The 6,000-nt window shown below is 39.0% G+C and overlaps 1 pseudogene; it reads right to left on the bottom strand.

The window, feature by feature from the left end:
• Positions 1-2,575: 2,575 nt before the first annotated feature.
• LOC122198622 overlaps positions 2,576-6,000 on the bottom strand; it is a 51,640-nt pseudogene continuing 48,215 nt past the window's right edge.

Below are 6,000 nucleotides of genomic sequence, written 5' to 3'. Positions count from 1 at the left end.
ACTTCAGAGTGATATTTTAGTACTGGATGCCAGAAAATCACCCCATCTGCACATTTTTTTTACAAAGTTTTGGGCCATTGCCTAAAAGTTGTCCCCTTTAGGATTAAAAACAACACACACACACACACACACACACACACACACACACACACACAATGGGAATCTCTTGCTCCACAGATTTATGGAAATGATCAATCAAGTCGGCATATCTCTACATAGTCTAAGGTCACAATATAATGTCTCATAGGACACTCCTTGTCCCCTTGGAGTTTCAGACATTGCTAACAGAAACCAAGGAACACATGTCACTTCTCTGAATACACAATGCTGTACTCTTTAAAAGGCATGCAAGAGAATGTTCATCTCTCCAGTAGGTACTAGACAGCCAGTTTAATAGAGATATTAGAGACTCCTATTTATACTCCAGTCTGACAAAGGGAATTCCTAAATGGGTCTCTATCTTGCCCAAGGCCTTAATCTCTCTTAATTCAAGGCCTCTTGGCTGACTTCTGTCTCACACCAACTATAAAAATACTTTCCCTTTGCTGTTTAAAAGGGGGACATGTCTCTCTGCCATGTGCATAGAGACTAATTATATATGAGGTTATTTAATAACATCTGTCTCTATACTTATGGATTTTTTCAACCTGCTTCTGTTCCACATTGGGCTGGAGGTCAAATCAAAGGTGCATTCTCTCCTGGGTCCTGTTATACATAGGCTGTCCCTCTAGTATTGAACCCATGTGAACCTAAGCTTCTACCACCTAAAAAAACCTCCTTAGTATTTAGGTTATAAGGAGTGGTTACTTAGTCCAGTCTTTCCCTCAAATCCTCTACAGGAAAGTAGAGTGTAAACTACCAAAAGGGGGATTAAAAAAGCCTGCTTCATAAATAAAAATCACATTCAGAAATAATAAAATCAATACCATATCCCAAATTATAAAACCAGACAGCTCTTCCTTGGTAATAGTACATGCTGGAGAAAAATCAACATTAGGCGACAGACACCTGTCAGGTGCAGCTGCACACCCTTCTGTTTACTGTCAGTCTTGTTATTACTGGTGTCGGTGCTTTCATTGGTTTGGGATCCAGAGTTCCAAACCCTTCAAGTATTAGCCATTATTTCAACCAAATATGGCAAATGCTAAGACCCACTTGGGTCTTACCAAATTTTGTTAATACAAGCACTGTAGACCAAAAATCTTGCTAACTTCCCTTTCAGCCACCGAACTGACAAAAGAGGCTTAGAGCCCATGGTGATTGGTTCGGGTAGAGGGTCTACCTACAGAAAAGATCAAAGACCTACCGATATCTTGATTGTATCTTTGTGGGACCCTAAGCAGAGTACCCAGGTGAACCACTTGGGTCTTCTGAACTGTAAACTGTAAGATAATACGTTTGTGTTGTGTTTAGATGCCAGGTTCACATTGAATTGTTGTGAAAGCAACAGGCAATTGAAATTATACATGTAAGCATGTATAGGTCCACACACATATATGTATAATATATATATACACATATTTTGTAAATATGAAATGATGAAATGGAGAGAGAAAAATATTCAGAGATGGACATCATATTTTAAAAATGCTTATAGACATTATTTAAGAAACACTCCAATTAGTTAAGGTTCTCAGTTACCTACAACAGGTTTCACTCTGGTTAGATAAAAGCAGAAAAGAAACTTCTTAAAACTTAAAACCATTTTATTTTTTATTTATTTTTTTTAAATAATAACAATTGTATTTTTTTTTTATTTTTTTTTAACGTTTATTTATTTTTGGGACAGAGAGAGACAGAGCATGAACGGGGGAGGGGCAGAGAGAGGGAGACACAGAATCGGAAACAGGCTCCAGGCTCCGAGCCATCAGCCCAGAGCCCGACGCGGGGCTCGAATTCACGGACCGCGAGATTGTGACCTGAGCTGAAGTCAGACGCTTAACCGACTGAGCCACCCAGGCGCCCCTTAAAACCATTTTAAATAATATTAGGAATTTCAGAGTCTCCAAGAAATCTAGAAGCCAGTATTATATACAGCACGATCAATGCATTGGGGCATCACTAACTACATTACCAATTTTGCTGCCATCCCCATCACTACTATAGCTTCTTCGGGTCATACTAACTACTTGCAGGGTTACTGGCTGAAAACCAGTATGGTGGCTTCAGATAGATGAACACAGCACCAAACACACTAAAACATGGTTTCTGTGTATGAACGGAATATTTGATTGGCAATGTCTGAGACCGAGCATCAAAGGAAACTATGAGAATCAGTTCTGGTGTACATCTTAGGAAAGCAGTAGTCATTATATGAGAAACAGTACAAATACATATAGGGCTTTGTAACTACAACAACAATTAGACACTCAAACTCTAATAGACTAAGAGTTGCTGTTAAATGTCACAAAAACATTTTTGGTGAAATGTTTTCCATAAAATTAATCTTAATAATGTTAAATAAATCTTTTTTTCCCTTATTTCCGGTAACTTTTTTTTTCTTTTACAAAGATTTTATTAATGGTCTTTGCAGAGCAAAATCCAGACTCCACATCTAGCTGCTGAGGTGACCCTGTTATGCAATTGGTACTGGCTGTGTCCCAGTAGGCAGATCTGGCTTCCCACCCTTCTGTTCTGAGATGGGGGTGGTGGGAAGTATTTCATCTTTGATTTCCACAATGCTCACATGATCTGTCAGGGACTTCTTAGGGCCAGTCTTACCACTTGTGTCCCAGGGAAGCATGATCTTCACTTTGATGCCCAGGACACCCTGTCTGAGCACTATCAGTGTAGTAGTCAACGGAGCCCCCACTGTGAATCATCAGGCCATCCACAAACTTCTTGGGTTTAGCTTTCTGTCCTCAGAGTTTCCCGGACACCAGCACCTCACAGCCTTTGGCCCCACTCTCCTTGATGACCCACAGCACGGGCCACAGCAGCCCTTCCACACGGTGAGGCCTCCTAGGGGTTTGTAACGCAGAGACTCTGCCTGGGTCAGCACATGACCTCTTGGGGCCACCTTTCAGCATAAAGCTCTACACTGCATAAAAACTCTACAGGGAAACCAAACCTCTGCTGAACCACAGCAGTCAATTCTTGAATCCATAGGTCCTTCTCCCCAAGAACATCCTGCGTCCTGTTGGCCAAGATAATGATTTCTGTCCTGGTTGATGTAACTCGGACCCCAACCCAGGAGTCGCCATCTTCAGCCAGCTCCGAGTGAGAAACTCATTCCGTTCAGCTTTGAAGATGCCGACAAACTTCCTCTCGGAAATCTGCACCGCATGTATCAAGGAGCCCCACCCCCTTTATAATAAGACATTCCAAAATATTCTAACCTAAATGGAATTAGTAGGAATATACAAGATAACATTTGTGTAAAAATACTTCCAACCAGTAAAATCTCGATGATACATAATGTGGGATTTTCAGCATGGTCCTAAATTAGATGGTGAAGTTAGCTTTATATACATTATAGTAGCTAATAATTATAATATTAAATAACACTATAAATTTGTGGCATTCAGACTCTCAGTTTGTATATTTAGAGAGGTAAATATAAGTAGCCAAATGTTTTGGATCTCAGTACAGGGGAAAAAAAATCAACTCCATACCTGTAAGACATTAGTTTGAAAAGATTTTTCTCCCTTTAAGATTCTTAGCACATCTCATTTTCATAACAAGAACTGAGTTATGATTTTTTCACATTTTGTATCATAGCATAATTCAGTGCAGGGTTTTCGGAACCATAATTCCTAACCGTGTACTTTGCTTACAGATTCACTTGAGAAATCTCATTCTTTTTACACATCCTGCATTGAAACAGGCAGTTTGCTCCTACCTCGAAATAATGTATTGATACTAATAATGAAAACATCTAAAAAGGAAATCATTCCAAAGTAATATTTCTTGGGAGATGAGTTGAGTTATTAGCAGTTTGTTAGCAGGGACTAAAATTCTTCATCTTTTACCCTTTCTGGGATTAGAGCAGTGATAACATTTCTTTTGTGGTTCAAGGGTAAAACCATATTTTAAAAAGTACGGAGTCAAATGAGTCTTAACCTAAGTGATTCTTTGAACTTACAGCATGGGGGTTTGACTTGTAAAGAGATGGGATAGAATCTGTAAAAATGAAAGAAAACCTTCTTCAGGTTCCTTCTCAAGGAAAATTCTGTGTATTGTGGATAAACTGTCTGATAACTATCTTTGCACCTAGTGAGAAGCAGAAACAAATTTACACTGAAAATTAAATAAGGCAGCAGGGTGTGTGTGTAAACTTTTGTATTACAAAACCTCATGAAAATGACATATGTAAGGAATATAGTGGTATTACAAGTAACCAGATTGTCTTGATTGGGGCACTTGATAAATGTAATATCGCCAATTCTTGTATATTTATATTGTATAACCTTCTATGTGACACACTAAACTTCCCTTGGGTATAACCATCCTATGCTAAACATGGGCCCGTGTACAGTACAGTAACATAGATTCATGATCTTACTTAGGTTTGGGAAAGCAGAGGCAATGCCTATTGTAGTTTCAAATGACTCCTGTGTGAAAATATTTTTACTCAAAAGTTTATTCAAAGACACAGTAAGCTGAGAGCAACATTCCTTTTTTTAAATTTTTTTTTTTTTTTTTTTTAGTGTTTATTTTTGAGACAGAGACAGCATGAGCGGGGGAGGGGCACAGAGAGAGGGAGACACAGAATCTGAAGCCTGCTCTGGACTCTCAGCTTTCAGCACAGAGCCCGACGTGGGGCTTGAACTCACGAACTGCAACATCATAACCTGAGCGAACTCAGATGCTTAACCGAATGAGCCACCCAGGCGCCCCTAGCAACATTTCTTTTTTAAGATTTAAGTTTATAAGTTTCACAGATCTGGGAGCTTGTTAATAATAGCCAGCCCAGGATTTACAGTTTCAGTTAAATGTTGAGGTAGACAGAATTCCACAGTGGTCTCCTGTGACGCACACTTTTATATAATCCTTCCCCGTGAGGGTGGGCAGAACTTGTGAATATTACAAAGTATCACTCCTATGATTAGGTTGCTAATCAGCTAACTTTTTGGTAATCAAATAGAAGATTAATCTGGGAGGGACTGACCTAATCCTTTGACATCTTAGATTAAGCGTCCTGAGAGAGTCTCCTGTTAAACTTGAGGCGGGACACAAATGGCCAGGTTGTGAACTACATGTAGAATTACACCCATAGGGCCTTGCTTCTGCAGCCACAGGGTAAGTGGTTCCTGCCAACACTATGGGAGCTTGCAAGAGTACTGAGCCTGAGATGAGACAATAGTTGCAGTTGGTTCCTTGATTTTAACTTGCTCAGAGCCTGAACTGAGGACCTTGCTAACTCATGCCTGGCCTCCTGATCCATGGAAACTATGAGATAATATCTGATTTTCTCAACTGCTAAATGTGTGGTAATTTGTCACACAACAGTAGAGAAATATCACAATAGTGTCTTACAAAATGTCTTACAATAACTAGTATTCTAAAAAATAATTGGTAATTGCAACAACTCAATTTCTCTGCAGAGTATGGATGAAAACTGTGAATATCCATAGTGCTAACATAACTGAGCAAAGAGAAGATAATAGAAGACAATAGGGAATTGTAGGACGTGTGCAGAATTGAGGGGTGAACTCTATTCAGCAACTGGCAATGACGTTAAATGTGGCCAAATCTTACGTTTCTTTAAAAACAACCAAAAAACTCTAGGTTTTTCTGTGTGTGTGTTCATAACATTAAATCAGTTGGCAATAACATGCTCCATCCTCTGCAAAAAGGAAAAAAAAAAGAAAGAAAAAGAAAAAAAATATCCGTGTGAACCAAAAAAAAGAAGTCAACAGGACAGTGTTTTGTAACCTGTGGCATAAAGTTTAAGAATAAATACATTTGCTTAAGTTCTCCTTTTTAAGATAATCTTTGTTATTACATATTTGTCCATATGGAAACCCTTGTTCTTTTTGTCTCATTCACTCATTTCCC

This window comes from Panthera leo, chromosome A1, assembly GCF_018350215.1.
Source record: "Panthera leo isolate Ple1 chromosome A1, P.leo_Ple1_pat1.1, whole genome shotgun sequence".
NCBI lineage: Eukaryota > Metazoa > Chordata > Mammalia > Carnivora > Felidae > Panthera > Panthera leo.
Note: the sequence above shows the minus strand (reverse complement) of the source record. Positions and strands in the feature narration are given on the sequence as shown.